Source organism: Bidens hawaiensis, unplaced genomic scaffold, assembly GCF_021521415.1.
Source record: "Bidens hawaiensis isolate Kalapana, Puna unplaced genomic scaffold, B.hawaiensis_p1.1 tig00027541_1, whole genome shotgun sequence".
Classification (NCBI taxonomy): Eukaryota; Viridiplantae; Streptophyta; class Magnoliopsida; order Asterales; family Asteraceae; genus Bidens; species Bidens hawaiensis.
Genome location: NW_027494459.1, coordinates 269156 through 296063, shown reverse-complemented (window position 1 = coordinate 296063; position 26908 = coordinate 269156). Strand labels below are relative to the sequence as shown.

General features: G+C 38.9%; 1 pseudogene; it reads left to right on the top strand.

The window, feature by feature from the left end:
* The first annotated feature begins 2399 nt into the window (after positions 1-2399).
* LOC143575564 (9-cis-epoxycarotenoid dioxygenase NCED2, chloroplastic pseudogene) lies at positions 2400-26908 on the top strand (annotated as a pseudogene).

Genomic DNA, 26908 nt, shown 5'->3' with positions numbered 1-26908 from the left:
GCTGGAGACAAAGATGGAGGTCATGTTAGCTTAATCTCGATGATTAAAGCTAATAAATGTCTACATAAAGGTTGTTTGGCATTCATGGTGTATGTGACAGAAGAACCTAAAGAAAAGAAATTGGAAGATGTACCAATTGTTTCAGAATTTCCTGACGTTTTCCAGAAGAATTACCGGGAATACCACCGGAGCGTGATGTTGAATTTAGAATATACTTAGTACCTGGAACCGCTCCAATAGCTAAATCCCCGTATAGACTAGCTCCAACGGAAATGAAAGAATTAAAGAAACAGTTAGATGAACTGTTACAGAAAGGATTTATAAGACCAAGTTCATCACCTTAGGGAGCTCCAATCTTATTTGTGAAGAAGAAGGACGGCTTGATGAGAATGTGCATCGATTATTAAAGAAAGTAACAATCAAGAATAAGTATCCGCTCCCAAAATTCGATGATCTGCTTGACCAACTACAAGGAGCAAGTTGTTTTTCGAAGATCGATTTACGTTCAGGTTATCATCAGTTAAAGGTCCAAGAAGAAGACATTCCAAAGACTGCATTTAGAACCAGACATGGACATTTTGAATTCACGGTTATGCCATTTGGATTTACAAATGCTCCAGCAGCATTCATGGATATGATGAACATAATTTGTAAGCCATATTTAGATAAATTTGTGATCGTATTCATCGACGATATACTTATTTATTCTAAATCGGAAGAGAATCATAAGGTTCATCTCAGGATTTTGCTTGAACTACTTCGAAATGAGAAATTGTATGCTAAGTTATCTAAGTGTGAATTTTGGCTACATGAGGTACTATTTCTTGGTCATGTTATCAATGAAAATGGAATCCAAGTAGATCCCGCCAAGATTAAAGCGATAGCTAAATGGGAAATTCCGAAATCACCAACCGATGTTCGAAGTTTTCTAGGTTTGGCTGGATACTATAGAAGATTTATCAAAAATTTCTCCCGTATAGCAGTTCCCTTAAATTCTTTAACTCGAAAGAATGTTAAGTATGAATGGGGAACCAAGCAACAAGAAGCATTTGACTTACTCAAACAAAAGCTCACTAATGCAAGTATACTGGCCTTACCAGAAGGTACAGAAGACTTTGTTGTATATAGTGACACATCTCATTCAGGTATGGGTTGTGTACTAATGCAACGAAACAAAGTAATAGCTTATGCTTCTCGTCAATTAAAAGTACACGAAAAGAATTATACAACTCATGATTTGGAGTTAGGTGCCATTATTTTTGCCTTAAAGTTATGGAGACACTATTTATATGGAGTTAAATTTATCGTGTACACTGATCATAAGAGTTTAAAGCATATCTTTGATCAGAAAGAACTTAACATGCGTCAGAGAAGATGGATGGAAACCTTAAACAATTATGATTGTGAAATCATATATCATGAAGGAAAAGCAAATGTAGTAGCTGAAGCATTAAGTCGCAAAGAACATGAAAAACCCAAAAGGGTTAGAGCCTTAAGACTAGAACTACAAATAGATTTAATTGAACAAATCAAGAAGGCTCAAAAGAAAGCAATAGAATAAAACCAAATCTCCGAAGAAAAGCGTAATGGTACAATTGACTATTTAGTCAAAGGTGATGATGACATACTCAGACTTGGAAACAGAATCTGGGTACCAAAGATTGATGACTTACGTGAAAGGATTATGAGTGAAGCTCATCGATCGAAGTATATGATGCATCCCGGTAGTGATAAAATGTATCAAAATCTTAAATCTAACTACTGGTGGAACGGGATGAAAAAGGATATTGCTCTGTTCGTAGCCAAATGTTTAACATGTTTACAAGTTAAGGCTGAGCATCTAAAACCTTCAGGTTTGCTTCAACAACCTGAACTACCTGTTTGGAAATGGGAGATGATAACAATGGATTTTATTACAAAACTCCCTAGGACTACCCGACAGCATAATGCTATTTGGGTCATCATCGATAGGTTAACTAAGTCTGCTCATTTCATACCTATCAATGAATCTTACTCTATGGATATATTGGCATGGATATACGTGAAAAACATAGTGTCATTATATGGTGGGTTATTATCTATCATATCTGATCGAGATAGTAGATTTACTTCTCATTTTTTGTAAAAGTATTCAACAAGCGTTAGGAACTCAATTAAATCTTAGCACTTCTTATCATCCTCAAACTGATGGGCAGAGTGAGAGAACAATTCAAACGCTTGAAGATATGCTCCGAGCTTGTGTGATTGATCTAGGAGGAAGTTGGGATGATCATCTCCCTTTGATGGAATTCTCGTACAATAATGGTTATCACACGAGTATTCAGGCTGCACCATTTGAAGCATTGTATGGACGGAAATGTAGAACGCCGGTGTGTTTGTCTGAAACTGGAGATAATCAAATGTCTGGACCTGAAAAAGTCCAAGAAACAACAGATAAGATATTGCAAATCCGTGAACAACTTAAAATGGCAAGAGACCGACAAAAGAATTATGTTGATGTTCGCCGTAAGCCGTTAGAATTTCATGTAGGCGATAAAGTTTTGTTAAAAGTTTCACCATGCAAAGGTGTTGTGCGATTCGGCAAGAAAGGAAAATTAAGTCCGCGTTTTGTGGGACCATTTAAAGTATTAGAACGAATCGGTACTGTATCTTATCGCTTATGATTGCCAGAAGAAATGAAAGGCATACATGATGTATTTCATTTTTCCAACTTACGAAAGTGTCTGGCTGACGAAACTTTAGCTATGCCTTTAAAGGATGTTGAAATCAACGAAAATCTAAAATTTGTAGAACAACCTCTACAAGTTGAAGATTTCCAAGTTAAGAAACTTAAACGCAGAAAGCTAAAGTTAGTCAAAATAAGGTGGAACTCCCGAAGAGGACCAGAGTTTACTTGGGAATTAGAATAGGAAAAGAGAAAGAAATATCCACATCTGTTTTAGCGAATCTCGAGGACGAGATCCTTTTCAAGGTGGGGAGGATGTAACACCCACAAAATTTTGATCCAAATTTGACAAGTTTATAAAGATAAAGGACTAAAAATAATTATGAGATAAGTAATGAGAAGAAATGAGAGAAAGAAAAGAAAGCATTATATGTTAAAAGAATAAGTAAGGAAACTCCATCCCACATGGAAAGTGGAAAAGAGTTGAAAACACTTTATAAGGAAGGAGTTTTCCATGGTAATGTTCTTATGGTGCTAACCACTCTCACTAGTCCAAGCGGAGGGTGTGAAGCACCCGACGCGCACGCGCACGAACACGGACACGGACTAGGACACGGACACGGACTTGGGCGTAATGTGGCGTTTTGATGGCGCACTTGGCACTTCGCACGCTCGCCTCGCAGCGAGCCGCATAAGGGCCGCTTTAGTATTTTTGAACTATAATCAAGATATGACAAGCTACCAAAAACCAGGGACTAAAATGAAAATTTAGCGTAATCTCACCTGGTGCTGACACATGGCAGGTCTACTGGTTGACTCAGCCAAGCTACTGAACAACTTCGCGATACGCGAAGAATCCTTCGCGATACGCGAAGGAATATAATAATAATTGCGGCTATGTTTGTCCTTCGCGATATGCGAAGAATCCTTCGCGATACACGACGATGCACAGATTCTGGCTATAAATAGGCAGCCATGGGGAGAAAGTCTCCATCACATCACACACACTTTACCTCGGTTTTCATGCCAAAATCCCGTCATTCCCGATACGCTCGTTGTCTAGAAGTACGTGCAAGTAGAAGCGCTGCCCACGTGAAGTTTAAGCATTTAATAGATAAGCCATACAAGGTAGGGGTTCTGCCCGATCATTTTATTTTATATGGCTTAGACCCTAGTCGAGGTATAGACTATACCTTGATCAGATAATAAGTGAAATGTAGCTTTTATAAGATAAGGTTATGAATAAAATATTATTCTTCATTATAAAGATATTTCTTATGAATAAAGAAATGTGATATATGTACCTTTCTTCATGATAAAGAAACGTAGTATATAAATGTTTTATAAATGAAATGAATATCAAAGTAAAGGTTATGCAAATAGACTTAAGGCCTATAGCTAGATTTTAAATCTAGTTATTTATAGAATGTTATTCTCGTACTATAGGTCCGAGATAAAGATCAGACATTTGTTGGTGAGAAATCTTGAATTCAACAAAAGGTGAATACGTCTAAACCTTTTTATAGTGTGAAATGTTTTATGACGTGAATACGTCCAAACCTTTTTATAGTGTGAAATGTTTTATGACGTGAATACGTCTATATACTGTAAATTTTGAAAAGATATTTACTCTTTAAAACTATGGACTGTTATCCATATGTAAAAGAGTTATGGAAATATTTGCATAAGGGTTGGTTCAAATCCTCTAAAATGTTTTGATGCAAGGTAGTACTAAACACTCAGACTAAAATACACATGTGTCTGGATCCTTACATATATGTACTGTAGTGGGCACAATACAAACATACTAACCATGAGGCAAGTGACTGTCTCTAGGGCGAGTGAAGTCCGATTATGTGGTTTGTGCGTATGTTTAGTTCCGATGAGATGGGATTGAGACCCACTGAGTCGTTGAACACTATTGGTGTTGTATCATTACGAATTGTGAAAATGTTTTATTGAGTCAGCGTATTCACCAGCATACAGCTGACGTATTTTAAAACTTTTTTCAGGTAACCAGGAGTAAGGAATAGTGATGGATATGCCAGTGGAGATAGAAGAACACTAGGCATAGTTTACAGCTGGTGGCTCATCTAATTTTGTATTGAGGCATATATATATTAAACTTGTTTTTAAACAAGTGATTTCATAAAACAAACAAGGCTATTTAATTCCCTATGTTATGAGAGTAAATATTTTAAAATAACATTTTCCGCTGCAAACTTTGACAAATTGACAAAAGTGGTACCAACTGTGAGTCACACGCCTAGGCCCGAAGGCGAGGGGTGACAGTTACGAGGGTTTTGAAATGCCTAACAGTTGGAGACCATGGGGGATATTTAGCTAGGGTCTTGAAAGTTAGGGTGAAATTACTAAGTTACCCCATGTTAAAATATTTTTAAACGACTTAAACTAACGGTGACTGACAGAAAGGCCCAAGCCGCCATCCCCTTTAGAGTGTCAGATGCCAAAAGTCGAAGACAAGGGTTGCAACCTACAAAACCATGCTGACAACATGGATGCAAATTGCAATTAACTTTATATAAAATAAGCCAGCTTAATAATATAGGGTAGTTAAAATGGATGTTATGAAGTTTAGGGTGTTACAATACAATGCTTGGTATCATTTTCTTTGTAGATCATTCTGTGTTTAATTCTTCACCCAAGGATAGAAAAATTATAGATGTCAAGAGGGTTAAACTGAGACTTCATGGTTCGGAATTGATGTGTTCGAATTAGCACATAGCTTATATATATTTAGCCCATGCTTGATATTGTTTTGTTGTAAATACGATATTTTTAGATAAGTAATTTATAGGTTTTGATGGAAAAGAAGTAGTTATGGACAATACGAAAATCAAGAATCAGAATATCTGTAAAGTCCATAATTTTCGATAAAAGGTTTAACCTTGTAGTGTGGTGTGCACCTCCCGGGCTTGACCCGGCATTCTCCCGAGAGCTCCTTGCCATCCTCGTAAGCGTATCTTACTTAACTTTTCTTACATGTGCAACCCTTAGTAAAGTGGAGGGGCCAGAATGTATTATATTGTTAATAGAATATATTTTATAAAAAAAAATCTAACCCTAACCCCCAACACCCACCTCCGATCGGCGCCACTACCCCCTCCCCCCTTCTCGATTTTCGTGCAACCAGCCATCACCCCGGCCTCCAAACGTTCAATTCCAGGTCGGTATTTGATGTCTACAACTCTTTTTCACCTTAATTCATCCTTATGGCTCGTTTATTCGTCGTTAAACCGCTTGTTTTAGGTTACCGGGTGGCTGTCCAATTGGGCAGTTTCAGGGCTGTTTCGGCTGAGGTTTTTTGCACCACAATCTTCCTAGGTATGTCTAGTATATCATACTTAAAAATCATGTTCATTGGTGTTCGTTAGATTGGTCAGCTAGTTGTAGTTTGATTTTTAGTGTTCGGTTGACTAGAATTGTAGTTTGATGCGTTTAACGCGAGGGTTGAAGTGATTAACGACCAATTCAGCTCGGGGGAACTTGGTTTGATGTACGGGCTGTTGAAAAATCATTTTTATAAGTTATGGGGCTGAATTGGTTGTCGGTTGCTCAAACGGGTCGGTACAACGCGCAATTGCGTTTATTGAATAGTTGGTGCGTTGTACTTGCGTGTTATCGACCCATTTGACTCGTGTAGCGTCATGTGGACTTGTTGGCTATGATTTAATCATATTGGGTCCACACGGGGCTGAGTTGGATGTTAATGGCCTAAACGACTCTTAGACGCGCGTGTTAGTGTCACCTAGTGCTTCCGGGGGTAAATTGGAAAGTCTTTATTCCCGGGAGTATCTAAGGGCCGTGTTGGTGAATGTAAGGCCCGGGGGCTGTTATGATTGAGTGTGATGAGGTCGAGGCTTTAGGTAACTCGAACCATGTTAGAACGTCTCGTAGGGTAAACGAGTCCTTTCGATGTCATTATAATGTTTGTATGTAAACCGGCAGGTGTTTAAGTTTTGGGATTACTTAGGGATTATCTAGCTCGTGGTGAATACGTGTCTTGTTTCAGGTGAGTTCATGATGCCCCTTTTTAACTCTTTTTACGTTTTGGGCTGATATACACACTCAATTACAGTTTTACCAGATTTTACTCGTTAAAACAATTTGAAGATCATTGTATTGTTTTGATAATGTTTGTGCAACTATGAAAACCCAGTGTGAGTTACATTATGTGCCTTAAGACATTTTAGACTCGTTTGGTTATAAATTCCTTAAGGTTATATACCTGGTTATGGTCTAAACTCAAGGATGTTAATAGGCTGGGTAGTAATTGAATACGAGTAGACCTATTTACTTAGTTCATGTATTGGACTGATTATTATATATTACCTTATGGCGCATAGGCTTGCTTGTAATATGGTATATTTTGGGATTATATATATATATATATATATATATATATATATATATATATATGTATGTATGTATGTATGTGTATGTGTTACCCTATGGCCTATGATTAGTGATGTTAGTTAGCCATTTGTGACTAATGATGGCTTACTTACGATGTGGTATATTTTGGGATCATATATATGTATGAGTATGTGTTACCTTATAGCCTACGGTTGTGTGATGACATTTAGTTCCTTGTGACTAAGAATGATGTGAGTAGGCTTATTGATGTGTGCGTGCATGGTGATTGCGGCCGGGTCAAATATATTACTCGGGTTTTCAAATCCCGAGGTGGAGAGGCCCGTGTGGCATGATCATCATTTTGGCGTGTCAAATATATTACTCGAGATTTTAAAATCCCGTGGTGAAGAGGCCCGTTGTATGTTAAACCGTGATCGGGTCAAATATATTACTCGGGTTGTACTCATGGTGGAGAGGCCCGTATCACGTGTTTGGATGTGTAAGCTGTGACCGAGCCAAATATATTACTCGGGTTTGACTCGTGGTGGAGAGGCTCGTGTCACGTGCTTAGGTCTTACCGCGTCCGGGTCAAATATATTACTCGAGTCTTGACTCGTGGTGGAGAGGCCCGTGTACGTGTGTTCGACGATGTATGTACTATTTGGTGAACTAAATTTATTTATTTTATTATTATCCTCTCTTCTGTTTAGAGCTATAACTTTGAAATAAAAGTATGAATTATTGTTTACGAAAACTTGAACTCACTCAGCTCTAGCTGACTTTGTGTGTATGTTAGATTGATTTTCAGGTTAAGAAGTGGATGTTACCGCTGGGGACGTGTTGGATGCTACTCGGAGTTAAAGGCATTTATAGACGAGAACTTTAAAAAAAACAAACCCTTCACTTTATATTCAATTTTGGGATTTTAGATACTTAACTTTTCCCACTGTTTATTATTTGGTACTTTCCCGGTTTTGGGGATTTTTGATGCTTATGAATTTCCGCTGTTAGATTTCTCTGAACTGGTTTTAAATAAAATGAAGCGTTTGGTTTTAAATTTTTGGTGAAATTATGGATGTGATTACCAACTGTAGGATCACGGAATTTGGGGTCTTACAATATTAGAAAATATGGGACAAGTAAACTCTTGTTTGGATGGTGTTTATAAAGAATTTGGGAGAAAACTTGAAACCGGAGGCATTAACTAAGGAAAATAGTGCAAGAGAGTGTTCAATTTAACTTGTTTTAAGTATGATTAATTGATTATAATGTTAAAATATTTTCATAACCATTATAATTAATGCAATCAGTGAAGAGTTTTAAGTGATGGATATTTCATAATCGATTGTATAGATGTTCGAGTGAATAATTATTATTATTATTATTATTATTATTATTATTATAATAATAATAATAATAATAATAATAATAATAATAATAATAAAGTAACTAGTAAGAGCACGCATGTAGTGTAGAGTGAATGCGCATCCCTTTCAAAAGCTAACACGTGTGCTACATAAATGGAACTTTTTATTTTTTTCACTAAATAAATATAATGTGTAGTTTAAGATATTGCTTAATAAAAATATCTAATCAAGAACTCCCAATCTAGAAGAATGTATTACCAAACAATATAATTGTAACAAACATTTTATAATGATAGTAGAGTTAGAAAAGGCTTGCTTTAGATTTAACTAATATTTTTAAATATTATTGTAAAGTTATAGGTTTTAATTAATATATTCATTTAATTTTTACTGTGCATATCATTTCTAGACAAAAGTTTAATATTTTAGTAAAGTATTTAAGGATTGAAATCTAAATTGTATAATAAGGACCATCTTTGTCAAATCATCCCCCACTTTATTTGAAATAATATAAAATAATATTGGATAATGCTACTCCCTCTTCATTCCTATATATTCATCATCCATGACATTAGCAAAGTTTCCACCAATGCTTTCAAAGTAATATTCTTATCCCTATTATTAGGGATTGGAATATTGATCATTTTAAAATAACTATTAACTAAATAATTTTAGAAACATAATAATATGTCTAAGGGTGCATGAGACACAACCCTAAATATACAAACTACCCTAATCTTTCAACTATTCATATGGTGACAACTTAAAACTACTTAACTAAATCTAAAATGGTGAGAGGGTGATGTTCCGTTTACAGATAAATCTTTCAACTAATCACATATTATTCAATCACACATACAATCATTAATTCTTTCCGGTTTTATCATCAGTATTTGCTACCCTAGAAAGGAAATTGGGGGAGAGGGGGGGGGGGAGTGGGAGGTGAGCGATACTGCTACCGTGATACACAAACTACCCGAAGTGTGGTACCCACCACCATCCCCCACCACCCTAAGGGCAAATACCATAAAGTTTGATTATCCAATAATATAAAATATATATTCTCTTATCTTGTATTGTCTTTTCAGAGTATGCTATATTAAATATTAACCAAAAAAAAAGAGTTGTTGATTATGTTAAACAAAACTACAAAAGTCCTATATAATTTGAATTACCAAAGTATATGACAGTCATTATAAATCAAAATTTTAATTTTAATAATTTTTTTAACAAACTATACATATGGTCTCAACTGCCCCCGCCCCCCCCCCCCCCCCTCACGTTTTTTGTCTTACATTAGATATGAACTTAAATGTTTCTTAAAACATGGTGTGTGAGCAAGCTTTTAAATCATATACGTAATTTGTTAAAATAACTAATCAAAAGTGAACTTTCAACTTAAAACATAGACCCTTTGTACAGTTTATTATTATTATTATTATTATTATTATTATTATTATTATTATTATGGTTGTCATTACTTTCACATTCCCCATTATTTAATTGTTCAAATGTTTTATATTCGTATTAAATTATTAACTAACATGATAATATTTAAATTAGGGTCACCTTTAATCCGATTTGATGAGTTCTTAATTAATGATAAACTGGATTCACAATTTGGATCTATCCAACTAATCAATTGAGCATACAAATTTGGATTTTTCCAACTAATCACTTTATCATATGTTCATGTTAATCTCTCCTTTTTGTTAGGTAAGAATCTGTTTCTAAATAAATATATTTTTGTTTTGAATACTTTAACATAAATAAATAAACTAGTTTATTTTTGAATAGTTAAATAGTTATTAAGTAATTATAATAACTACAAAATAAAAAACGTTTCTCGTAGTAATAATTTAAGAATAATTATTAAGTAACTAGCTTTAGATCTCGTGTGATATATAGGAAATTTAAAAGAAATATAATTAAACTACAGAAATTAAATGGTTAAATTAAAAAAAACTTATATTTTATCAAATTAAATAGTTTAATAAGTTCAAATTATATTTTTAATTGAATATTCATACAAATACGTGATGCATTCTCATGCAATTTCTTCATAATCACGAAAAAGATGCACCTAGTGATTTTATAAGTTGTAATTATATTTTTTAATGGAATAGCGAATTATAACAAAAGATGATAAGATATTTCATTATAAATGACATAAAAAGATAACACTATATATAAAATTAGCATTACTAAAACACACTTTTGTATTACAGATTTGAATAGATGGATGAGAACTTCATAGATCCATGGAGGTTGACTGAATACGTAAGAATAAAATTGCTATTCATTCATAATTTATTCTTATTTTTATTTTCTTAGACCTATAAATATCAATCATTAATTTTTACCTCATTCATCTCATACACTGAAAAGTGTTTACAAATTGATTTAATAAAAAAGATAGATATGATTTCATTAAAGATATAAATATTTTTATTATACTGACATAATAACCGCATATTTTTAATTTCTATAATTTATGTAAGTAGTTATTTTGATTAAATAATGAATTAACATGTTTTAATTACACTGATATAAATAGATTTTTATTAAAAATAGAAAAATAGTTTGAGTGAAAAATTTTGGCTAATAATGAATTTTCAAGAACATATATCTCAAGTTATATTACTTTATTATAATAGATAGATAATAGTAATAGTAAATATATTTTTGTTTTGAGTAAAAGCTCTAAATTGGTAATAAAAATAATTGTTAACTAATAATACTAACTACGAATTTAAAATTCAAAAATAGTTATTATTAATTATCAAGCCAACTTCTAGTGTTTTTTTTTTTCTTTTTCAATATTAAAATAAAACAAATCACTTATGAGACTATATATATTTGTTATCAACTTGCTTTGATAAGACGTTTTCTTTCATCCATATTATATGGACCACGTACTTGAAACAGATTAGAGATTTAAATTGAACACACTTTTTTGGCATTTCCCTTTCTTTAATTGTCAGTATAAGAGTTTACTACTCTTTGATCATTGATTGGCAGATTTTCAATGCTTGCACTTTGGTACGATGTGACTGTTTTAAAATTAGTTTTGTTAATTTGTTAAATGAGATTGTTTCAAATAATAGGGTTGTAGGTTGTCATGCGTTAAGCTTACCGCGTTCACCACACATGACATGTGAGGTGGCAGGTTTGCTAGCATCAAACACCGCCCTGGAGCGGTGTTAGCTGACGTTAGGCATATTGTATTGGGTTAATGATTTAATGGATCGATGAGGGTGACGTTATGTAGGTAGCTGATGTGGAGAGGGTTAAAGCCGACATGGTTAACCTAGAACAACCAGCTTAAGTTCTTCTTTTTAATGACCAACAAAAACGAGGTATATAAACTTTTGCGTGATTCTGAATGTCACACCCTCAAAATCCACTAACGGAGTTTTACCGTCAGAGGGTGTGAGCTGGCAGGATCGGAATCATTAGTTATAATCAAACCAAAGAAAAACGTTTAAATGTAAATAAGTGCGGAAGCGTAAAACCTTAATTCAAAAGTTGCGTCACGCAGGACGACTTAAAACCAAATGTAACTGTTAAAATTAAGTTTGCAGAATAAAGATGTTTTCAATTAATGCATGCTCCTAAACCGCGCGCCCGCCTCGGCTACCTGAGAATAACATACTAAAAGTGTCAACACAAGGTTGGTGAGTTCATAAGTTAAATAAGATAAATCGTTTAGCGTTTTGCGTAACTTCGTTACGACGATTCAGTGTTTTGCGTAACCTCGTTACGACGTTTAAGTGTTGCGTAACCCCGTTACGACGTTTAAGTGTTGTGTAACCACGTTACAACGTTTAAGTGTTTTGCATTACCAGATAGTGTTATGTCAAATTATATATCGATAGGTAGCTAATCTATACAACAAGTATCGCTAAGTGGTTCGCGACCGAAGCTGACTGTTTATCAAGTGCCCGTCACCAGGTCAATCCAGACCATGGTAAGTGTTAGCCAAAATTACACCCACTCAACCTCCAGTTGAGCTTAACGTCGGGTGGGGTTTGTCAAACCCAGTAGTACTACTCAACAGTGACTCGCTATTCCAAATATTAACCGGTCCGATGTGTGGGACTTCAAATGTTACGTTTGCCGCTTAGCCTTTACAAGTGATATATAATTTATAACAAAATCTTAAATATGCGTTTATCTCAGAAAATATGTTTATCGGAGTATGTTATCTCCCCCAAGTGAAAAACGTTTGAAAACAGTTCAAAGAGCGGGGTAAGTGAAACTCACTGTTTGCGAAGAATATCCCGATCTAGATCACCAAGTGATGTGCGTCGTAGAAACTCTCTAGCGTTCTAAATAACAAAGAGATTTTCTAAGTATCGGTACGTTTAACGAGTCTCTAGACTCGGCACATAATACCTATGCACGTAACAGATTTCGTGTTTCGTTTGTGAATTGTGTGTGACTTAAACAAGTACAATTGTGATACGATACATGAGTGAGCAATTACTTTCGTGTCACGTACTAATAACATACTTTACTAGCAAATTATTCCCGTAAGGGCATTTTGGTCAACAAACAAAGATTAACTAACCATTATTCCCCATAAGGGCAATTTGGTCAATTCATGGCAATCAACTAACAACTATTCCCCGCAAGGGTATTTTGGTCAAAATACAACAATTATACAAAAACTATCATATTTCATGCATTCCTACACAACTCAGCAGCTAGTTTCGTTATGACAGAATTTCTACTTGAAAGATTGCACTAGTTCACCGATCATAACGTCTCAATTAATTCACCAAAAATCACCACAGAAGCATACATATCTTAGGTTTCCAGAACATATTTTATCTTATTTTTATTCCACATATTTTTCTTATAATGACCAAAACATTACAGCAAACTCATATCAGTCAGATTCATGTGCAACAGAATGTTATTTGCAATTCCCATTAAATGAAAAATCCAATAAATGCAAGACCACTTGGGTTTGGTTCCTAACTCAATGAGTCAACTTCCAGAAGTGGAACCAACCCAATTGGTCTCGTAGTTCATGAGATATAACATTTACAACATAACCTAACAGCAGGTCTAACAGCTCAGCTTTGCATCACGTTTTTGTAAAATCATAAAAGTATACTTCCACTTATCCAAAAATTACGAATTTATACTTTATAGAAACTAGACTCAACCTAGTTTACTGCAGTACCCACAATCTCAATCAATTTTCACGTTTACACTTCGTTACAGTCACTTAAACATCGTATATACATTCTGTCCAGAATCTGTTCACATCAAAACTCAACATAATAACAATCTATGAACTATCATGCATCCATATAACCCTCTAGACACTATAACTACTATCCATGCATATCAATTACACCATACATACAAGATTAGGGTTTGTGTTTTAACTCAAATCAAAGACAACAATGAATCATGCAACAACATCAATCTAGTTAGCAATTCATTATCCAAATAACAACAATCATATTACTCATATACATGGACAAAATCGGCTGCCTTAGGGTTTATACTTAACCCATTAAACATCAAAATTAAACAACAAAGAGGTAAGAGGTGATCAAGTATACCTTCCTAGCACCTAGTTCTTGGATTAAACACTTGATTAAGGCTTGAATGTGTGTATGGAAGTGACGGCAGCCAAGGGTGGGGTGGGAGCTTGTTCCGATCGGGTTTTTGAAGAAAGAATAATAATAGGTTAGGGTTTAGTTAAGGATATATTTATAATAATACAAGTTACACTCTAGTCCCTAATCTTTCAAGTGTTACATCTCTAGCCTAAACTAGTTGGTTCTTGTTTCTTGTTTAACCTTCCACATAACAATCAAGTAACACACATATATCTAACACATAATACTCACATAATTAGTGTTTTGACGTTTGTCGTTTATTTATCAATCGTTCGCGTCAACTCGTTTACGTTTCGGTGCAAATCCCGAAAGACTACACATGTAGTAAGTGTTAAGCGTCATTTAAACCCTAGTTTAAATGTAATGAAGTATGCGTTATAGATTCAACGATCTTAAAGTTTGAATTGACGGAGTTGAGTTAACGGGGTTAACCTGAAATTGACGATTGTCACACTGAATCCTCAAATATCCAAGAGTCATAATTTCTTCAATGATTTGAACAAGGAACAATGGCGATTGGTTGAAGCAAGATTATTCCTTGCCTCCCATAAGAGCCAAAAAGTGGATAAAATATCCACATGTGTCACCTTTGCCTTTTTTTTTGGACCCTGAAAAGAACTTATGTAACTCCAAAGGTCTTTTACTCTAAGCGCGTAGATAGGCGGGATCCTACACCATTGAGCTATACCTTGCCACACAGCTTGAGGAAGAGCGCACACACAAACTTCTTTGAGAAGGGGGGGGGGGGGGTGGGCTGGGAGGGTGACGACTCCTGGCCTGATCACCCTGGTAGGCTCGATTTTTTATTAAAAAAATTATTTTTATATATTTTTTTGAGTGCACTCTCAATGTTTAAACCTTATTCAATTCATTTAAGCATATTTTTATTATAAAAATAAAAAATAAAATTGCACAACCCAAAACATAACATAATATTGATCCCAATAAAAAAACACTTTTTACTTAAGGCCCAAATTTTTTCTCGCATTTGGTCCAAATTTTTAACGACTCTCGAGGACCTCCCTGGCCAGCACAACACAAAGAGACGATCCGCGGATTCGTCATAATCCTCATTCCCCGCAACGCAGACACCTAATGGAGTGAAAAAAAACATTCCGTGTTGCCAAATCAAACACAGAAAACTTCTCATTCCATTATCCGGACCAAAATGCCCCCTTTTTTTAAAACCTAGTTGTTCCATTCTAACACATAAAAATATTAACTTCTAAGAATATTTATTAAAAAGATGGAAGTTTAACTGTGTACGATAAAGATAAGACACCCATAGACTTCTTTATAAAAAAGAGGTTTGGGGGATAAAAACAGGGGTTCGAGGTTGGTCAGGAGTTTTCTCAAATATAATAGGTTTCTTCTAAAGATAATCAAATAGAACAGTAACGTGTTAGTAATCTAATTGACGGCAAAAAAAATAAATATATAAAGCGATACACGCTACCTACTTTGTTTTAAAAAGAAATAAAAAGTATATTAGTCTTATCAATAAAAAGTAAAGATAAAATGATCTTATTCTTTGACACTATTGGTGTTCACACTTTATTATTTCCTGGAAATGGGATTGGTGACAAAACATGCAAATAATATGGAATGAGAGACAGGTGGACGAAACTGAACCGGTTTTTCGGTTTTATTTGATAAAGTTGATTAGCGGTTAAAACGCGGAATTTAGGCTTTAGACGTGTATAACAAACAAACAAAAAAACATATTTTTCTTTACCTTTTCTTTATTCCATAATCTCATCTTAGTAGACCATTAGTTTGGACTTTTCTATAAAAGTTATTAATTTACATTGCTTGTATAACATATTTTTATTTGGAGTCTAGACATATTTAGAAACGTTGCATCGTCTAAAAATATGCAACTTAATTAGATATACCTTTACTTCACGTGTGTAGAATACTTGAAGGGTTTAGAAACGCTGTATTGTCTAAAAATATGCAACGTAATAAGATACATCTTTACTTCACGTATCTAGAAACGTTGTATTAACAAAATATGCAACCTAATCAAATACGGAGTTGAAGGTTTTAGTTAGAAAGTAATGTACTTTTATTCTTTTTTTCTCAAATTGTTACGTGTACAACTTTAATGTAATGTTATCCATATGAAGTTTTTTCTACCCAGGCTAAATTTTACAAGTGTATGATGTGGCGTAGATAAGATGTACATGCTTTATTAATATTTGCAAGTTTTTTTTTCAAAATTGTTGGAAAAGTCCTATGATAGCCATTCTAACTCGACCCAAATAATCATGCTGTAATTCAACACATTGTTGGATCATATATTTTTTTTTCTTTTACTAAATTAAAATGAACCTTGTTTTATTATTTTTTTTAGACAACTTGAAAAAAAACAGCCCTCTCCCGAATAGAAATTTCTAACCCTGAGGAAAAAACCAAGATTACGCACTAAGTAATAGGGTTTTTAACCATGCTACCAAATTCAATTTAAATTAAAATCATTCAAGAATAAAACCATAAATAAGAAACCAGAACAATGGAATCGAAAAGAAATCGTTTTTTATCAATAATAGGGGCAAAAATACCTCATTACGAGTGTTCCAAATAAACCACCAAACAATAAAAATAATCACCCGGGCTATATCCTTTTTCCACTTCACTCATCCAACCAAATCCAACAACTTCATAAGGTTTTGTTCCTCACATTAACAGGAAAACCCACCTCCACCTATATTATTACCATGATCATTTTATTTCATATATAATCAATCAAATGTGTCAAAGGTGAGCGAATTCTGTTTTGATGATGTTTCTTTCAATGATAATTGAAGAAACGTGGATCGACTCACTGGTAGACGATCAACTTTCCTCGGGTGTGATTATGCTATTTCACCGATGGTTCTCTAGGATCTGGATTCTTCCACCTACAAAATGAACAGCACCGTAAACTTACCCCTCAGAAAGGGACAGAGGGGTCCTCTTTGGGGTAACCCTCCGGTGTGAGAATAAGAATTTGTAGGAGAATATAATAATCTGAGAGTAAGGAATTGGAGTGTATTGCTTAATATTGCTGAGTATGATATGATACCTCTCCTTGTGGAGTTGATGTGGTATTTATAATGCTAGGGTTTCCAATGATTGGGCTCAGACCCAATTAGGGCCCTTTTGGCCTCCTCCAATTGCTTTGCGTCACGTGTCCTTGGGACACCTGGTGCTCTTTCATTGATTATTCTCTGACCCAGGTATTTTACCTGACCCATGTGCAATCACGTGGTAGCACATGGGTTTTGCTGAGTTGTCCACCTTTCATTGGCAGCTGTCAACATCAGCATATTCTTATTCCTTAAAAAGATACCTTCTGGAAGGTTGTCTGACGTGCACAATCAAGGTTGTCCTTATCCTGATTTGGATAAGGACGAGGTTGATTATGTGCATGTGTGATATGCGCCTATCCTGAGGATGCGCGAGGTCTTCTCTTTATTCTCACGCGCAGATGTTTCATGCGCAGATGTGATATGCGTGAGCAAGTGATATGCGTCACGCGCGAATGCGTCACGCGCAGATGTGATATGCGTGAGCATATATGGTGCGTGAGCATGTGATACGCGTGAGCATATGTGATGCGTGAGCATATGTGATGCATGAGCATATGTGATGCCTGAGCATGTGATGCATGAGCATATGTGATATGCGTGAGCATATGTGATATGCGCCATGCGCATAGGTTTTGGCTTTGTGCCTTCATAATGTCTTGATTTCAAGCCTCTTGTCTATATCTTGTGGGTTGACCCGCCTCGCTCGGTGTTGAGGCGGGTACATACCTCTTCAAGCCCCCCCAGTCTAATGTGTGTCTTGTCTCGCGCGAGCGAGGTAAGATAGATATTAGACTTAATAGTTTGCTCTTTTAATAGGGTTTGTCTTTTCTTCTTATTACTCATCATTGCGCGAAATTCTATCCTTTTGGTTGAAAACGAATCGTCCCTGTACGTGGTTGGTTGTTGCTGACATGCGTCAGTGATGGAGACGTGTCAGACTTTTCGTGTGCTCGAGGTGCTACAGTTGCCTTTCATGTCCCCTCACATAGTGTCAGGAACACGTGTCGCGCTCGCGTTGGTCCGTACCTGCGAGTGGTGGCGCGTGAACTCTGGCAGCACCTGTATCGTTTCTTTTCGTGTCCCCTCACACAGTGTCAGGGACACGTGTCGCGCTCACGTTGGCTTACACCTGCGAGTGGAGGCGCGTGAAGTCCGATCAGTACCAAATTTTCTCTCTCCTGGGCCTATAAAAGCAAGCCCTTAGAGTTTTTATCCTTCATCATCCTTGTTGTTTATTCAGAGCTTTCCTTTCTTTCTATTCCGATTAAGTGCCTATCTTTCAGATTTCCGTTCTTCAGAAGCAACTTGTGCCTGACTCTGTTGTATGTCTGATAGCCCAGACAACACAATCTCCCCCAGCAATCGCCGTGTGAAATCGTTAGTAATGTCTATGTTGAAGAAGACCGGCAAGGGGAAGAGGGCTGCTGAGGCCTTATCGGAGGAGGTAGGGAAGACCAAGGCAGTGAAGAAGTGGGATTTTGAGGCAGTCTTATCGCCTTATCGCCTCTCAGGGTTTTCTCCCTGAGTATGGCTGCATGCTGCCGGCGGCAGGGCAAACGGCGGCGGACCCGCCCACCGGCTATATATCCCTTTATTGCCATTTTTTCACCCACTGCAACCTTCGTCTCCCGATGACAAGGTTTGTGGGTGCGCTGCTTAGGTTTTATGGGATTCATATATCCCAAGTCCATCCGTTTGGACTCGTGCGTATGACTCACTTTGAGTTCATGTGCAAATCTCAGCGCGAGGAGCCCACCCCTCGGCGCTTTCAGTTTTTTTATAAGCCCAAGATCCAAGATTCTTGGTTCTCATTTATTCCTCGCAGTCAGAAGGTCAAGTGCTGCACTGTTTCATTCAAGAGCCTTCATGACTGGTCTGAGAGATTTTTCTATATCAGGGCTGGTGTGATCCCCATCCGCATGACCATGCGCGCGATCTCTTTTGCGCCCGCGGATGTGGGTGTATTCAAGAACCCAACTGGCGCCTGGGTTAAAAAGTTGACTGCCGAACCATCCCCCGCTAAGAACATTTGCGAGGAGGCTCTGGTGGGGGTTGGTATGAGCAGGAGGTGGGCCGACAGCGCGACTGAGCCCGTTATCCAAGTTGACGGCTTGTGTAAGTTAACTCATTGCATTACTTCTGCGCGAATATAATTCGTTTTGCTGATATCATTTGTTTTGTTTTGTGCAGTCAGCAAGGAGTATGTCCACGCCGCCTATGATGAGCATATGGAGGGTGGTTCCGTCGCGCTGGGCGCTGGGGAGGTTGGCTTCCCCGATCGCTTCGATGACATGTTCATCCCTGTTGATCTGGGATTTCGCTTTGACAGCGACGCGCCTGGTAAGCCTTTGTACTTATGCTTATGCCTTTATAATACCAGATTTGGCTAACCTTTCTGTTGCGTGTATTGAAGACGCGCTCGAGAACTACGAGTTGGAGCTCGCGGAAGAGGAGGAGGAGGAGGAGGCTGAGGTGCCCCAACTAAAGCGTAAAGCTAAGGGGAAAACTGGCGCAGGGGCCAGTAAGAAACAGAAGAAAGATGTTGCCCCTGTTGCTCAGGATCCTCCTACTCAGGCGAGGAGACTTGAGAAAACCCAAGAGTTTACCTCCAAGTTTTCCTTGGCTTCCCTGCCTCAAAATGTGGGCAGACCTCCTGTCCACACGAGGTATGGTGCCGCCACCTCCTCCCTTCGCGCGGCAGAAAAGGGAAGCGGCGCTGCGCCTGCTGTTTCCTTTTCGACAGGTATACTTTATTTATACTTTATGGTTTTATGAGCGCGATTCTGATAGAATTATTAATGAATCTTTGCTCACTCAAATGTTTGTAGAGCCGGCGACCTTGGTGGATCAACCTCAGGCGCAACAAGGTGCCGAGGCTGCGCCGGAGGTCGCTTCGAAGTCCCCTGTTTTACCCCCAAAAAGGGGGAGAATGGACTTCATGGCGATGTTTAACTCGCGAATGGCGGTGCGCCAAGGTATGTGTTGCACTTTTATTTTCTGACTTTTCTCTTTTTAGATCAAGTCAGAACCATTTTTTTTGTTGATTTTTTCATAGGAGTCATTGCTGGCGTACAAGCTGCTGGCGGCACTGCTGGCGCCGGTGCCAGCGCCGTTTGTTCTGCTCCTGCTCCTGCAAGCGCTGAATCTCCCCTCATCGGGATTACTAAGGAGCAGGAGGCCGTTTTACGCGCCGACCTGGCGGCGTCGAGACCTCCCTCACCTCCTCCTGCGCGCAGCCCTCCTCGCGAGACTGATTTTGGTTCTTCTAGGTCGCAGGAGAAAAGGCCTGTTTCAGAGGAGGATGAGGAGGTTCAAGTTGAAGGCTCCGACAGCGGCCGCGCCAGCCCTGCAGCGCCACGAGATTTCGCGGCGCAGTCTTCTCGTGGGGCTGGCGCTGACTTTTCTGCTTCATCCCCGCAGGTATAGGTTCGTTTTTGCTCCGCTGCGCGGACTTCCATATTAGTGTTTTGATGACTTAGATCATTACTTTGTGTTTGCAGGAAGCCGATCACATTTACCGCCCGAGATGGAATATTACTGAGGACAGCTCATTTCAGTCCATGGGTGTGTGTGAGGACTTCTGGGCTCATTCTGTGCCTCCAGCTGAAAGGAGGTTTCAGGAGGACCGCGCTCGCGAGGACTTGCTCAACGATCATCTGTTTGCTGGGTCGGCTTTCTTTGCTGCCTCCCAAGAGCTTCGCTATGATTACGTAAAGGTACGTGATGCTCTTGCGGAAGCCAAGCAAGAGGCTAAAGTGTCTGCTTGGAATCTTTCTGATGCTCGAGAGAGAGCTGAGAAACTCCAAGCAGAGCTCAGCGAGAACAGAGCAAGTGCCAACACCGCCTTCGTGAAGCGCGGGCATGAGCTACAGGCTGCGCGGGAGAAGCTACAGGCGGACGCGGCCAAGTACGCGCGTAGAGTGCGCGACTTGGAGCTGGACGCGGAGGCGCGTGACCAAGCTCTTGTCCAGTCTATAACTGACAAATCATCTTTGGAGAGTGAGGTTGCGCGCCTGAAGAAGGAGCTTGCGGCCGCGCGGGCAGAGAAAAATGAAGCCTTGGCGACGGCAGCGTATAGCCAGGAAGCACTTGATGCTGCGCGAGCGGAAAGGGAAGAGGCCTTGGCGGCAGCAGCGTCCGACAGAGAGGAGCTGAAACAGACTAAGGAAACTGTTGAGTTGTTAAACTCTCAGATTCCTGCTCTTGAGACGTCTGTTTCTTCCTTCGCGCAGGATCGCCAATGGCTAATCTCACAGGGTATGACTCGTTGCGCTTACGTGATGAAATACTCAGACGAGTTTCAGACCCTTGTGATGGATTGCAACGCTGCCTCGCGCTTGGTGGGTCGAGCTGAAGGGTTCAAGGATGGTTGTGAATATAGCGTGCTGAAGAAGAACCCATCCGACTACCCTTATCAGCTCGACGTTGTCTGCGCGGACATGGCCGAGATGGGGGAGAAGTATTTGAATACTCCCATTCTCATCCTTGCGCAGGTATTTTAACCTTAATGAGTTTACCTTGACTTATTTTCCTAGTCTTTTTGTACTCATATTTTTCCTTATGATTTGCAGATATCCGCGCTCGCAGACCAGCCCGATCTCGGCGCGCTAAAGAAATTACTTGACGAGTGCTAAGGGGCTGATGGCGGCGATGATGGCGCGGGGAATGCTGCCCCTGCTAGCGGCTCTGGCGTGGCCAAAGGACCCGCTCCTGACACTATTGTGATAGAAGGCGACTCCATTCAGGACGAACATCTTGACTATGGTCAGTTTGGAGATGACGAGGAGCGGGCTGCGCCAGATGCTGAGGGCGGTGATGAGGACGATGAAGAGGCTGACGTCGACGTGGAGACTTGAGAAACCCTTCATGTTTTTTTTTATTTGTAGTTTGTATCTCATCATCTTGTAAACTTGTAAATTTCAATGCTTTGGAATGAAATTTTGTTTTTCCCTTATTCGCATATTGCGCATTCCCCATTCATCTCTTTATATTGCATGTTTGCTTGTTGAATATAAGATATGCTTGCACGTTGAAATAAGAACAAGGTTGTAAGGAAATTATTATACTTAATCCTTGTCATATTGTAAGTGATTTTGCCATATCTTGATTATGTTGACACGTGCCTTGGCGTTTCATTATTCCTCTTTTGCGCGACGTTATCGCGCATTTATTATAGGGAATTATGAGTTTTTTAGCCTTTACGTGTCAGTATGTGTTACTCAGATATCCATTACAATTTCATGCGCGACCTCGACCTGAGACCTTAACAACTATGTTTTGGCATTTGCTTTGCCTTAGTTGTGCTTAGGTATTTTTATGGTCAGGCTGCGCAGCATGTAGGATGGATGTTGTGAGTGATTTGAGCTAAGGCTCACATTATTGGGCTAAGGCCCTGAGCTAAGGCTCATATTATTGGGCTAAGGCCCTGACGTTTTAGAGTTAAGACTCGTTAACGCGGATCGACTCACTGGTAGACGATCAACTTTCCTCGGGTGTGATTATGCTATTTCACCGATGGTTCTCTAGGATCTGGATTCTTCCACCTACAAAATGAACAGCACCGTAAACTTACCCCTCAGAAAGGGACAGAGGGGTCCTCTTTGGGGTAACCCTCCGGTGTGAGAATAAGAATTTGTAGGAGAAGATAATAATCTGAGAGTAAGGAATTGGAGTGTATTGCTTAATATTGCTGAGTATGATATGATACCTCTCCTTGTGGAGTTGATGTGGTATTTATAGTGCTAGGGTTTCCAATGATTGGGCTCAGACCCAATTAGGGCCCTTTTGGCCTCCTCCTATTGCTTTGCGCCACGTGTCCTTGGGACACCTGGTGCTCTTTCATTGATTATTCTCTGACCCAGGTATTTTACCTGACCCATGTGCAATCACGTGGTAGCACATGGGTTTTGCTGAGTTGTCCACCTTTCATTGGCAGCTGTCAACATCAGCATATTCTTATTCCTTAAAAAGATACCTTCTGGAAGGTTGTCTGACGTGCACAATCAAGGTTGTCCTTATCCTGATTTGGATAAGGACGAGGTTGATTATGTGCATGTGTGATATGCGCCTATCCCGAGGATCCGCGAGGTCTTTTCTTTATTCTCACGCGCAGATGTTTCATGCGCAGATGTGATATGCGTGAGCATGTGATATGCGTCACGCGCGAATGCGTCACGCGCAGATGTGATATGCGTGAGCATATATGGTACGTGAGCATGTGATACGCGTGAGCATATGTGATGCCTGAGCATGTGATGCATGAGCATATGTGATATGCGCCATGCGCATAGGTTTTGGCTTTGTGCCTTCATAATGTCTTGATTTCAAGCCTCTTGTCTATATCTTGTGGGTTGACCCGCCTCGCTCGGTGTTGAGGCGGGTACATACCTCTTCAATAATTTTATTGTTTTCATATTTTGCTATGTTTTAAAAATCTTATTCATGTTTATGCAAATAAGGTTTTGTTAAGGTAATTTTATCCCTTCTATTGTTTGTTATTATAGCGTAATCGATTTCCTTTGACATTCTTTCTTTCCAGCATGTATGATAATTTTTCCGTTTCTAATTTCTGACAATGAATTTAAATATCAAACCGCATCCTATATGAGCATATAAGGTTCTTGAGCGTAATTTGTAACATGAATAAATGAAGTTATTAACTAGTAATTGAGAAAAGAGAAAATAATAGAGCTCACCAAAACTTGTTCATGAATCACAACACAATAGATATATGGTGATGATAAATAGTTTCCAACTTTATTTTTTGTGTGTGAATTAGTTTTCATAAGAGCATCTGTAATCACCAAATCTGATAGAGATTTCAACTTTGAATCTAGTTTTGATGGGTTTTTTTTTTACAATAATCGCTTTAAGCCTACCTGTTAAGCAGAAACTGTTATTTACCTGATATCATTGATTAGTATGAGCATTAATGAGTCCCGTAAGTTTACTGATAACGAGCTCTGAACGTTAAAAAACGATACATAAAACACCTTCATAGCCACATCTCTTTCTCTTTCATACTAGATGATTATCGTAAACGCTCTATACTTAAAATTGATTTTTCTTTTTATTATTCTAAGGCTGGTCGTTCTGATATAACATCGTCACGCTATACCCTCTCCACATCAGCCACCCTCCTTAACGTTGCCCCATCAAGCTCTTCCACCGTTAACCCAATATCGTCAACCATAAATCTACTCCAATACAAAATCTAGAAACACCATGCCAGTAGAGGTGGACAAATAAACCGGTTAACCGAACCAACCCGAAAACCGAACCGAAGCCAATTATGTAGAAACCAGTTTGGAACCAATTGAAACCGCAGGTTTGGAACCGATTTGTAATATTCTCCACCAAAACCGGTTAGCCGAGCTGAAACCGTTCAAACCCCGAACCAAAACTGATTGTATCATGGTAAGAAACTGTTTTCAACCAGAACCGAAACCGATCATAAACTGGCTTTGACTTTTGTTAACCAAACCGAATCAGTTTTAACCTAAACCGGTTTTGAGTTTTAAACCGATGTACCTCTCATACCAGCGTGGTGTTTGGGCGTTATAAAGCCACCACAACAAACAGCCTTGCACTTAAAGCTTGTAATGTTATTAAACTATACATGATTTATTTAAATGAAAAAAAAGACAAGGCTACAATAATAAAGTTAGTTTCATCTTCATGTATGTCTCTATACCTTTTAATATTAAGCACGTTAAATAAATATATATAATAAAAGTATATAAAGAAAAGAAAAGAATATACTTGATAAACCAAAATTGTTGTGCCTACCTGCCTCCAAAAGCATAATAATCGTCAATAGTAATACTTACAACTATCTTTTCTTCACCATCCAACACGTGGTCACACTCCACCACTATTTAAACCCACACTTTCTCCCCCAATTCAACACACACTCACTCTCACACACAAAACCCTAACTCCTCTGTTCTTCAAAATCCTCACAATCCAATCAATACCCACTTCAATTCACCCCATTACGATCATATCTCTTCTTCCAATTGCCCAATTTCACCCCCAATTTGGTCCAATCCCAAACCCCAGTTCCCTGTTTCATCCCGTACGAAACCCAGATCAAATTCGTTCAATTGCTCGAATTCGGTAGTCTCAGCGCTTCAGACGCCGTCTATTATTCAAATTCCGAAGCAAACGCCGGCGATTAAGTCGTCTCCGGCGGTAATTGAAGCTCCGGCGAGTTCACGTGTACAGAAAAATTGGAGCTTTTTCCAGAGGCTTGCAGAAATGGCATTGGATTCAATCGAAGACGGGTTGAAAGCGCGGGAAAAGTTGCATAATTTGCCGAGAACGGCGGATCCTAACGTGCAGATCGCCGGAAACTTCTCGCCGGTGCCGGAGCAGCCGGTTCGGAAAGACTTGCCGGTGACCGGAACATTGCCGGAGTATATTAACGGTGTTTATTTACGAAACGGAGCGAACCCGTTATTCGAACCGACATCCGGGCATCATTTGTTTGACGGAGACGGAATGATTTATTCCGTTAAGTTCGATAACGGATCCGTTAGTTACGCGTGTCGGTTCACGGAGACCCAACGGCTCGTTCAAGAACGAGCGGCTCGTTCAGGAACGAGCCATTGGTGTTCCCGAAGGCGATTGGGGAGTTACACGGGCACCCCGGGATTGCGAAATTATTATTATTTTACGCGCGCGGGTTGTGCGGGTTGATCGATCATACCCAAGGGATCGGTGTGGCGAACGCGGGTTTGGTTTATTTTAATAACCGGTTGTTGGCGATGTCCGAGGACGATTTACCGTACCACGTGCGGGTCACGGGAACGGGCGATTTAAAAACCGCGGGAAGGTTTGAGCTGTTTGCTTTAAGTTATGACGTCATTAAAAAGCCTTATTTAAAATATTTTCGGTTTTCGCCCGAAGGGGCGAAATCGAAAGACATCGCGATCGATTTGGAAAAACCGACCATGGTTCATGATTTCGCGATAACCGAAAATTTCGTGGTGGTCCCGGACCATCAAGTGGTGTTTAAGATGTCGGAAATGGTTACGGGCGGGTCGCCCGTGGTGTACGATAAAGAGAAGGTGTCGCGGTTCGGGGTGCTTGATAAGTACGCCAAAAACGGGTCGGGTATAAAATTGGTCGAGGTTCCGGATTGTTTTTGTTTTCATTTGTGGAACGCGTGGGAGGAACCCGAAACGGACGAGTTGGTCGTGATCGGGTCGTGCATGACTCCAGCCGTCTCGATTTTTAACGAATGTAACGAGGAATTAAAGAGTGTTGTCGGAAATTCGGCTAAATTTGAAAACCGGGAAGTCGACTCGTCGGGCGATAATTTCGCCTGAAAACGACGTTAACTTGGAAGCCGGGATGGTTAATAAAAACCTCCTCGGTCGAAAATCAAAATTCACGTACCTTGCGATCGCCGAGCCGTGGCCCAAGGTCTCGGGGTTTGCGAAAGTTGATCTTTCGACTGGGGAGACTAAAAAGTTTATTTATGGGGATGAGAAATATTTTTCTTCCCCGTGATGGAAATCCAGGGGAAGAAATGAAAGAAGACGACGGCCATATTTTGGCTTTCGTCCATGACGAAAAAACATGGAAGTCAGAGTTACAAATCGTTAATGCAATGACTATGGAATTAGAGGCGACGGTGAAGCTCCCGTCCCGGGTTCCATACGGGTTTCACGGAACATTCATTTCCGCCAAGGATTTGGCGACGCAAGCGTGACAAGTAGGATTTACCGGCAAGACTCGGCCGGAGGGATGGCGGCAGTACGTCCGCGGCGAGTCTTG